Genomic DNA, 12,525 nt, shown 5'->3' with positions numbered 1-12,525 from the left:
TCATGTAACTCTATTAAGAATTTTTGGTGTTCAAAATCAAACGAGTGGGCACTTTGGTGTTGATTCGAGTATATGGTAACTATATATAATACTGTATACATAATATAGTATGTGTAGGCGTGTGTTTGTAGAGTTGAAGAAGAGCATGTGTGTGTGGAAGCAGAGGTGCATCGATGAGTGTGCAAGTGTTACGAAGTAAACGTGGGCGGTTGCCGAGTCGTGCGTTGCTTCTCCGTCAAGTTACCTTCGATTTTGGCCCTTATTTGGTATACTAATGTAGCGCACTAGATGTTTTTATTTAATAATTAAGAATATGTTTTGGTAGATTACATTAGTTTCTGTCAAAAAAAAATTGATTTGACCTGAAATATGTGTTTCTTACTACCTATTGAAAAAAATCAAAATTACTTTTCTTAAAAACTTTTTTTTAAACATAGTTTTGTTATAAACTTAAGATGAGTTTTCGTATTACATTTATAAATCCTTATAACTAACATTCTGGTAAATTCGATCCATTTAATAGTATTATCAACGCAATCATTTTCCCCAACTGGCTATAAAACTTATATTCTCTAGGAATCATTCTTTTTTATAGTAATAATACTATAGTAGAGTAGGGCAATCATATTATATGTGTGATTATGTGAACGTAGTGATGATAAATTGATACTCTTGCGTTCTCCGCATCTGCATCTGCATCTTGTCATCGTATAGCGCAAGACAGCCATAAATTCTCATTAAACAAAACATTGTAACATTTGATCACTTGCAGTATTATCATTTCAACACTTCAAAGCGTCGGTTCATGCATTTATATATCATCATCATCATCATTTGTGTATCCATTTGCTAAGTAATACTCTCTCCGTTCTTAAATAATGGATATTCCGGAAAAAATTGTTTCAAAAAGATAGTTATTTTACATTTTTAATGTTTGGTTTAATAAAAAAATGTAAGTTTCAAAAGTTGATGGTGTTTATTGAATTTCTATTGACTAAAACTTACGGAAAATTGTTATTCACAAAAAAAAATACACTTACAATCAAAATTTAATGAATTTTCTTAATATATGTGAAAATTCTAAAATAGGTATCTTTTAAAAACAGAGGGAATATTGTAATACTACAACTTAATAATACGTGTCAAATCAAACTATTTATCATCGTTTGATAGCTTGTGATTAATTTATATTCTATCCGTTTCAAATTAAATGTAGTAATAAAGTTAAAAATCTATTGTATTTTAAGTTTCTGGTTTATACTTCTGAAGTAAAGTATTAGTTTCTCCAGTTTTGTTTATATTATTTTAATTCATTAATAATTAACATAATAAAATAAAACAATGTATGAAGTAGTTAGGAGTAAAAGATGAAATTTATTAATTTTTTAATTGTGCGAGAAAATCTAGAACGACATAAAAATGAAACTTAAGAATTGTCTTGTAAACATACTAACAAGTAACAAATATATAATGTACTAATTACCTAGCATCCTGTCTGATAGCTTTGTGTTCTTGCTGAGATCTAAATGGATCATTGGATTAGCAGTAGACTTTTCCTTCGTTATATCATATATTTGATGGTTAGTTATTAAGATATCCGTTAAATAAAAGTACGTTGTACGCACGTAGGTTAGTGACCCTTAAGAGCATCGATCGTATAAACCATTAGCTAGTAAGATAGATTAACGCCAAGATTAAGGGCCACATGCACGGGAGAACACGTGATTCTACCAACGTGTCGACATAACCATCCCTTATTTCTCTCAATTCCTTCGCATCTACGAAGTTGAATTTTATTTCTTTCTATTTCTATTTTCCCGAAGTTGAATTCTTATTGCATTTTATCAATTGTTATTAGGGATGAACACAGATTAAATATTATAGTAGTTTTTAAGTATTTGATATTTATTTTCTATTTACGGATATCCAATTTACAAACCTGCTTTGTTTCAGAAAAGTACGGATATCCGGATCTCTGGATATTTGGAAATTTTATAGATATTTACAAATATTTACGGATATTTTTTTCTATTTTGTTCAATACAAATAAGTTTAGAAAAAATCATACAAATTTGTCTTCAAGAATATTTTAACATAGTATAAATATAAAATAAAGATTAGTGAACCTATATGTTTTGTAATTTTTTTAAAATTAATTAAATAGTCTTATAGGACATTAAATTTTAGAAGAAGTATCGTTTTTATAAAATTTTTTTTTTTTAATTTAGTACTTCCATAAGTAATTTTATAAATAAAACTAAAAAACTATATGTTAAAATAACAGTTAAATAAAATTATACATTTAAACCTTTTTTTTAATTGTACATTTACATATATTTATATAAAAGTCGGAGTGGATGAAATATCCGATTCCAAAAGTTTTAATATTTGTAATTTGACTTCTTTTTAACAGATATTAACTTTAAATATTTGTTTTACTTCGAAAACTTACATATATTAATATTTTCAGATGGAATTTAAATAATAATAAATCAAATCACAATTAATTGATAAATATCATTTTCTCTATTAAAAGAGAAGTACTATTTTATCTACTATATAAAATAGTCATATACTAGGTCCATATATATTCAATTACGCTTATTTGATTATTTACATTCAGTGACAAAAAAAACTATTTACATTAGTTTTATTAACTATATAATATTTTTATAAAATCTAAATTATTAAAAAGATACTAATAACAAATCAATTTTAACTGTAAATTTATATTTTAGTTTTAGTAATAACAAAATCTATTGAGAAAAAGCCTAAAGAAAATCTAACAAAACAATTTTTTAATTAATGAATTGATTAATTTTGTAATAAGTAGTATAATATTATTATAAATTAATTTTAGTTAAATTTTTATTGTAAAAGTTAAGATAAAATAATAGAATGATATTTATAAATTGCATAAATATAGTATTATATAAAATATAGAAGTAATAAATGAATTAAATATGAAATTATATTAAATGGGTAAAATGATATATTAAAAAAATCATTTAAATAAATAGATAAACTATCATTAACCATTTAAAAGGATTAAAATTCATAAATTATGTATAGATTTATTCAAAAAAAGTTTTTACTATATGTTATATTTTTTTAAAATGACATCAATATATTTTTGGAAAAATGACAGCAGTATATTTTTTGAAAACGATTATATACAATATATAATTTAAAAATTACATACTTATAAAATAAAAAATTATCCGTACAGATGTGCGGGTTTAATGTAGTTCCTAATATTAATAACAGTTGGTTATTAACTTATTTAATCATTGATGAAGATATAAGTTTGATTGGGCAGCCTTAAAACTAGATCTATGGTAAGCTCCGATCCCGATATTATATTTGCCTCTACCGTACATATATGACGTGAAATAATTAAAACTAATTAACTTCGATAATAGGAAGTCAACTCTTAATTCCTTTTCGGGCTGCATTCTTAAATCGAAGTTTGACTCAGAAAATGATTTGACTTTAATTTATATGGCTCGTACAATAATAGGAAGTCAAGCTGCAGAAGCTCTCTTTGACTTTATTTTTCAATATATTGATGTATCAATAAATTTTCTAAAACCTCATTTTTAGTTATAGGGAATATATTGATATATCAATAAAATTTTAAAACGTCCATCTTTTACAGCTAAATCAAAAATTCATACAAACTAAATTCTACAATAATTTTTTTTTAACAATTATATCTCAACCAATCACTTCGTATGTGTATACATTATTTATAACAAGATTTATTATGTATGCAAATATATTTACTTGAAATAACCAATCTTACATTAGAGTTCAAGAGTCGAGATATACATTGCTGTTTAATTGACTGAATGGTTTAAAAGTAAAAACACACGGGACAGTTGATCTTATATTCATTCGAAAAATGTATCTTAAACAATCTTAATAGATTCATTTTTACTGAGAATAAAAATACAGCTACTTGATCAGTCTACGTTTGGGTTTTGACCCATATATTATTGACATGTTAATCAGTCACTCTGATTATTATTTTCCCAAAAACTTTAATTGACCGATATATCATTGCAAGCTCAGGTCCAACAATATGATAACCAATGCACTCTGTAATACTAAATATGTTTCTCATGGAACTGACTCGATATGGCATTATAAAACAAAACTAACTTCAATAATATTCTTCAACAGAAAGAAAACAAGAGATCAATTCAAATTTGTCGTAGACCACAGTCATAGAAAATAACGGATTAAGGTTGCCTTTATCAATTTGGTTTAGACGCTTCATAACTAGTGAAAATTACCAACTTTAAGTTTCAAATTTCTTTTTAACCAGTTTTGTAGATCAGACGGCTGAGAATGAGATATTGCGTTGTTGATCCTGCAGATGATGGTGGGGACTTGGAAACCAATACCATACTACCGTTATTAAGGGCCCAAGGCCCATAAACAGAGCATGAAAAACGATCCAAACCATTGCTTAAACCAATATAATGAGAAATCTGTTGAAACGGGATCTGATCGGGTTGGTAGTCAAAAGAATGCGATGTAGAGAGCCTAGACCCTGGAGACTCTGTTGCTGCTTTGACCGAGAGATAAGGATTAGTTGGGCTTTTGAGTCCGCCTATTTACTGGCCCCTACCTTGTTTACTCATTGTCCGACTAAATCTTTTTGACCATATAGCTATAGCTCCGAGCGAGACATATTCATACCTATTGCAGCAACGATATATTTAATTGTTGCCTATATATTTCAAACAAATATATGGAAAATGCAATTGGTCTTATACTTACCAAAACCATCAAAACATTACTATAAGCTACAAGATTACTCAAATCTAAATATAGCATCGATTTAGCTAAAAAAGTTTTACATTCTTCTGTTTATTCTTAAAACGATATTACCGGAGATTTTATATCCCAAAAAGGTGGTAACAATATTTGAATACTCAGATTTAGTCGTAACATTAATTAAAAAATTGACCAAAAAAGGAAATACATTAATGAGCAAATTCAAATAGGGGAAAACACTGCGATTTTGCAGCAAATACCCAACTCTTTTAGGTCAGAAGCAGAAAGATATCAAAAATCAAACAACAAAATTGTAATTTATTTTATGCTTATTTATAGTCATTTTTGTCTATAGGAAACTAACAAGAAAAAGAAACGCAAAATCTTCTTTATTTTACATCTCCAAACACCCCTTTCTGTTACGCATATTTCATAAGATTGTTCTTAGTGTAAAAGATCGATATTTCTTTTTCACTCTCGTAACAATGTCGACACAACCAAAAACAAGTGGAAGAAGGTTTGGATTCATTAGAACGTTTATGCGGCTGGTTATGTGCTTCAACGCGACATCTGAGGGCGATCAACGGGAAAGATCAAAGACACTGTCACGGAGGAGCAGCTTGGTTCACTCCATAAAATCATCTCCGTCCAATGTTTTCGTTAGTGGTCCGATGGTAGACGAAGAAAGGGATGAGAAGATTAAAGATGTTATCCTCTATTGTAAGATGAATTCTCCACTTAATATACCTTGATTTTTACACGCAATTCCTCTTGTTTCACTCTTTTCTTTTTTCACTTATGCATATCTTGACTAATATCTGTTTAGATTTACAAAATTTTAAGGGTTAATTAGTTCCTAATATTTTTTGGTATGGTTTGGAATTTTTAGTTTTTAATTAATATTTTTTATTTTCATTTTTCCGTCTCAGTTAATATTTGTATATTTTTTTAAACTTGAACACTGAAGAGCAGAATAATCACAGTACACATGAAGTAGCTTTGATCTAATGAATTATTTATAGTTTAAGAAAATTGAAATATTGATAGTGCTAAGACTGGTTCATACGATCCAGAACCAAGACTTTTCAAACTATTTTTTTTTTATAACTCTGGTATCTGGGCAGCCACATTCTCAACTATCCCCGAAGAAGGTCCAGCGCTCCAACAGAAGGGATGTTAAATCCGTTGTGGCCAAGGCTCGAACCCTTTTCAAACTATCTTATATCTAATTGTATCAACAAGAGTGTATAATATTGTTACTTATTATTTATACCATATAATATTTAGAGGATCCGCGTAAGAGCTTTAAAGTTATACGCGTTCACTCGTATCTAAAGCTAGTTGTATAATAAACATGTTGATAACCGTTCATTGAAGCCAAGAAGGTATATAGTTTCTAAAAGTAATTTAAATATAAAACATGAACTTTTGAAGAATCCACGAAGACTTGCAAGTCCAATCACTTTCAAGCAATATCTAAATATAGATGGACCTTGTCATTTGGAGATTTGAGTTTGACCTAAGATAGACTCAAAACCAAACACGAAGGACCTTTTCTCCTCTGCTTCATATGTTTCCGCGTATATAGTAACAACATTGATATTCTTTTCCTGATTATCTTGTACAGTTGTACTAGCAGTGTACTACCAGTCTACCATCTTGGAGTAGCTAATAAAAAGATATTACCATCTTGCCCTATTTCAACTTTATTTTCAGTGATGTAATCTGAATCATCTGATAACCCCCCCCCCCCCCCCCCACCCCCCCACCCCCCTAAAAAAATCATACAACAAATCAACTAAGGCTACTTAGTCCTATTTTTCTTTTTTGAAAACATAATAGTGGAATTTTCAATATGAGCCGAGAGGCTCAAGGCCAAATTGTCTTAGCTGAACCAGAAGTTTATCCAAACGAAAGCAATTTCATATCTGTCAACCATATAGTCTAAACCGTATTAAGCCAAAATCAAACCTTATTGGATTAAACACGTGAGTTGATTATATGCATTTTTCATCTTAACACTGGAGCCAAAAAAAGGTTCACGTACTATACTAAGGATTATGTCTATGAGTTTATTCGGAAACAACGAGTTTGATCTCTGTTGTATCGACTTCACCGAGTGTTTTGCTGCCTCTTGGGCTTAACGGTCGTTTGTTGATACCAATCTTCAGTCAAATCCATTCCCATCTGCCTTAAAACAGAGAAATGACATCAAGAACATTAAAGAGTAAAAAAACACGGTGCTGAACTAATTATCTGATTTCTAGCCAAGGTCGGAAACTGTGAAGGATGGGACAACAGTCTTGAGCTCCTGAAGCTGCTTGAAGTTCATCCATGACTTCACCCAAGCTTTAGCCTTAAAAATCTTCTTCTCACCGGAGTTTGCCAGCAACCACTTGCTCTGTTGCCTTTAATACTTTAGCAAGCTCAAGAACAGCATTCTACATATTAAAATCCAGAAACCAATAGATTAATATTAAAGATATGAGCTGATTAATCCTACAAGAACGAACCCCGAGAATAGAAAAATCATAAAATTCGGTAAAATTCACCTTTACTATAGTTATGTACCTAAACGATCCAATCTTTAAATCAAGAACAGTCAGATATGTAATTCAATTGAATTTACGCTTAAAATAAAAAAATCTTACAAATCCTAATTTACTCTAATCCTAATTCCATAGAACGTACCAATAATAAAAAAGAAAACTGGCCGAGTCCCGAAAGGAGAACAACGACACGCAAATCAACAGCAGTGATAATCTCATATTAATGTTCCCATACAACGTTGTTGATGGAACCCTAACCCCTTTCCGCAATCGTCGATGAGATTGAGCAAATTTTTTTTAAAAATGTTGCCGTTTGCCGATAGGTTAGGGCCACTAGATGTTTTTTTTTTTCGTTTTAATCGTGTAGGGCAAGTAATCTCTTCTCGACCTATCAGCCCAGCACATAATTGCTGCCACATTCCTTAGACGTCGTTTGAATAAATAAGATCCAAATATTTGCAAAGTCTACAAAAGCATAATCAAAGTATTTTTTCAATACTACAAACTATATATGTGCCTATGATTTTACATTAGGTAGAACCAAAATATTTTAATATTACAGATTAATGCATAATCCAATTTCTACAATCTAAGCACAAAAATGTAAAATATAATACTTCATCTGTTTTAGTATAATTGTCGCTGTAAAATTTTTGTTTCAAAATAAGTGTGGTTTTATAATTTCGATGCTAAATTTAATAATTTTTTATCTTAATCTATTTTTATTGGTTGAAATATGGTTAAATGTATTAGTAATGATATTTTTATTTTGGAAACATGCACAATTAAATGTTTTTAATAGATGTGCCTAAATATAAAACAACAATTAAAATAAAACAGAGGAAATATATAATTGCCGTCATAGTTTCACCCTACGCAAGACGTGAGTATCTACCTAGATAAATTAAGGTTGGTTATCCCTTTGATTTTTGATAAATATTTACATTTGATTTTTGATAAATATTCCTGAATTTATTTGCTTATTAAGTTGGTCCATTAAAAATAATAATAATTATTCGACTAATCTATTATGTTATTTGTTATGACTTTATAATTTACAAAAATACTATGACAAATATTTTTTTATTCCAAATTTGATTAAGATGTCTTAAAGTATTTAAAATAATTAAATATAAATCTTTTAACAAGATTAGTTAGAAAAAAATGAAACGGGGTTTTATTTTTCTTACTAAATATATATAACAGAATCACCAATAAAAATACATATAAATCAAAATCCTTGATCATAAATACAAATTAATCCTCCAATATTTATAAATATTTATATAAACAATTTAAAATTCTCTATATTTTAATAAAAACCCCACCAAATATCAGTTTTATTTATCTTAGAGTCAATTTTTTTTTTAAATTCACTAAGCGCAAGGCGCGGTTCTTATTGTAGTAAGTTATTATTCACTTAAATCTTTTAGTTTGGTAAATTTTCGTTACATTTGTTTCTATAAATTAAAGAGACGGTCTAGAACTTGGATAGAGGAAAGTTGTGAAAGTGGACTTACCTAACCATTAAATCACTATATCTCAAAGTTCATTTTAAATTTTCAAAAAGCTAGTTGACAACTGTTTAGTTTTTAGAGCATATTATCAGACTTATGAATGACCACATCTAATACATTTATTGTATAAATAGAGTTTGACAAAGGGAAAATTGTGTTGGTTATATGGTCCACCGAAACTTGTTCAGGTCTGGATGAGCAGAACCGTGTAAGAGCATCTCCAATGGTGTTATCCACCATTGGAATCCTTAGTAATAAAATATTTTTTTTTTTGCTTTTTGAATATTTAAGGATTTTACACTAAAATGTATGTACAATGGTGTTACTCAATATAGAGTCCTTAGGAAATTTTTTTTTCATACAAAAAATGTTCAATTCCATTCATTTATTTAGAAGTCTGATGAATACTAAAACATACTATTGATGATGACCATGTAATAAAACAGAGAATGAGATGCTCTGTTTTGCTATACAAACACACAGAGAATGGGATTCTCTTTAACTGAGTTAAGAAAGTATCAAAAGTTACCGTAGTTGTTATGATGAAAGACATGAAGACACAAATCAGAACCAACTCTCCATAACCGAACTGTCTTGTCTTTAGAAGCTGAAAGAAGCAACTGCAAACACACAATCTTCCTCATCAGACACTATTTTGTTTGTTTAGTGTCCTAAAACCTGCATCCCCAAAAAAAAAAAAAGAGAAGCAGCCATCAAACATTGCAATAGCATAGTTGTTAATTAACACACAAGGTATGTGTACATATTCATAAAAAACCAGTGTCAAGTTAGTAGCATCATTATTGGAAGATATTAAACGATATAGAATCCTAAAACCATGACAATTTGTTTACTCCTTGAGACATTAGGGATTAGTAAGAAAGAAGTAAACAAATTGCTATGATTGCCAAGGGTGTTCGATTCAATGCAGAGAAGAAGCAAGTTGCAGAGTCACACAGGAACGACACATGAAAATAAACCCACCAGTAAGCAATTGATCTGATTTAGCTGAAACAGATACAAAATATCGTTAACAAGCTAAAAGGCTGTAAATTTTTCAACATGTCGATAACAAAGAATGATGGGATCAATACAAAAACCTCAAAAATTTATCTGTGAACCATATGCGAACCTATTGATAATACAATCAAGTTAAAGATATAAGCATTCTGAATGATTCGTGAACGAGCCCTAAACCCAAATCTCAGCCACCGAAAACACAAAATCTCCGAAACTAATCCAAATTGATCACAAAATAAAAATCAATCTTAGGGCTTTGGAGATCAGTTCCAATAAAAAAAAAACACGATATCCCCAATTTACCACAGAAGAGAAATCAATCGATGAAAATACAGAGCAGTTATTTTAAGGATCGATTGAGAAGACAAACACCACGTACCATCTTCTTCTTCTATCGAGATTGATCAAATCGTTCTTTCAATCGAGAGCCAGTAGTTGAGTGCCAGCACATTAAGGATTTGATCCTTAATGACCTTAGCTAAGGACTCATCCTTAGCTACAGTTAAATATTTAATCATATAATATTGTTCTAAACCTAAGGATTTCACTAAGGATTCGCCTAAGACGCCGCGTTGCGGATGCTCTAAGGAGCTGCCATATCATGCCAAGTCAGCAACAAACTGTCTGACTGTGGTACCCATGACCTCTTCTATGCTTGACTTTCTCATGAGTCAAGACTGGACGTATTCAAACTCTTTATTTATTTTTTGTTCATTGAGTTGCAAACAAAAGAAACACACAAGTAATACTAATCCATTTTGATTTGACGTCAGTTCTTGTATTTACTTAGTTTAAATCATAATATGAAAATAAATCAAAAATAGCAACGTGAACACCACCTAGCTAGCAGGTAAATTTTTAGTTTAGCTAATTATAAACGTGTATTAAGAGTAATTAACAACTATTTCTGGAAGTCGTAAAATAAAAATCAAGTCTTTTCTAACGACTGGAAAACTTTTTTATCTATGGGTAAACCAAACCCACATCTTGGTAAGAAATAGACATGAAAGAACATTAAAATATAATAATCAATATACAAAACAACCAAGTAGCCAAATTTTACCACATTTTAAGTAGATTGCTTTCCTCATTTGACTTTTCTCTTCTCCCTCTTTCATACACAAATGACATCATATATATACAAGCATTCATGTACCTTCCCTTTTCCCTTAATCATCACATACTCATTGTTCTTCTTTACTAAAATCATCACCACACTCGGATATATACGCATATACCTCTCTATATTTTATATATATTCTTCTCATAAAGTAGAACCCATGGATAATAATCCTCCAAGATCAAAAGAAATATTGGGACCAAGACCAACTCCATTGAAAATCCGTAAAGACTCCCACAAGATCATCAAGAAGCCACCACTAGCGCCACAACCACGAGTACAACCGCTGCAATCACAACTACCGCCGCTACACGAGCCAGAGCCATCACAGCTATTACCTCCACGTGGTCCGGTGATCATATACACTGTATCTCCCAAGATTATCCATACGTACACACCCTAACAACTTCATGACATTGGTTCAACGTCTCACAGGCAAAACCTCTACCTCCACAATTCCATCCTCCTCTTCTCCATCAACCTTAGCACTAGACTACATATCTGCATCAAGAGACACGTCAGCAGCGTTCGATGCATCTCGTGGTTCGATATCTCCGGCGGCTCGGTATGCTGCCATGGAGAAAGCGAATACATCAAACGAACTAGGTTTTGTGGGTGGCGTAGAGACTACGAATCAATATTATCAAGAACACCATCATCAAAACCGAACTATCGAACGTGCTGGGATTTTGTCTCCAGGGCCCGCTTCTTTACAGCCGATATCGCCAGATTTCTTTTCTACGGTTGGAGCATCCGATCCTCAAGGCTTGTCGTCGTTCTTCAATGAATTTAGCTCTATCCTACAAGCCACTCCGACGTCTACTTCTTCCATGGACATTTTCAATAATTTTTTTGATTCTTGATTGGGATTTTATTCCAAGTTGAACTTAGTTTACAAGTATAATAGAGGGACGCATGATGTTTTTACGTTTTTCATCATTTTTAGGAGACACTCTGATAGAATTAGAGGGGTTGTACTTCTGCATGTCGTGATGTTGACGTCATTTGTTAGAATCAAATTGGCAATTTGATGATATGTGTAATCGTGTTTGGTGAGCGTTTTCATAGTTTTAAATTCTATCTGTAATGAATCTTGTTCCTCTTTAGCTACTTGTGCTCATCTGCTATAGTCTAATTGGATGCATTTATTATTTTTATGTATAATAAACGTTACGAATTTTGGGTTTGTTTTGTAAATTGTTGTTTGAATACCAAATCTTTTTTTTTTGCAATTTTTTTTTCTATGAATACCAAATCTTGATAGATTATTATTTTTTCTTTGTTATGATTAAAAAAATCATTCAGTGGATTTAAAGCAAGTACTTTCACATGTGTAATTGACTTGTTGCAAAAAACAAGAAGAATTAATAATATAGTATAATAGAAAAGGAAGCTCAGCTTACTCACTGGTTTGTTGTAGCGATCTGTATGGGACTAGAAAGGACAAACGAAACTAATTCGGTTCATTTTGTTGGTGACTGGTGAGAGTCGGTTTTCAACGTTGCAAATGACGAATCATTTGCTATCCGATTTT

At 30.7% G+C, this 12,525-nt stretch overlaps 1 pseudogene; it reads left to right on the top strand.

Annotated features, from left to right (window-relative positions):
* The first annotated feature begins 11,028 nt into the window (after positions 1 to 11,028).
* LOC108852161 (nuclear speckle RNA-binding protein B-like) lies at positions 11,029 to 12,177 on the top strand (annotated as a pseudogene).
* The last annotated feature ends 348 nt before the right edge of the window (positions 12,178 to 12,525 follow it).

Source organism: Raphanus sativus, chromosome 1, assembly GCF_000801105.2.
Source record: "Raphanus sativus cultivar WK10039 chromosome 1, ASM80110v3, whole genome shotgun sequence".
NCBI lineage: Eukaryota > Viridiplantae > Streptophyta > Magnoliopsida > Brassicales > Brassicaceae > Raphanus > Raphanus sativus.
Note: the sequence above shows the minus strand (reverse complement) of the source record. Positions and strands in the feature narration are given on the sequence as shown.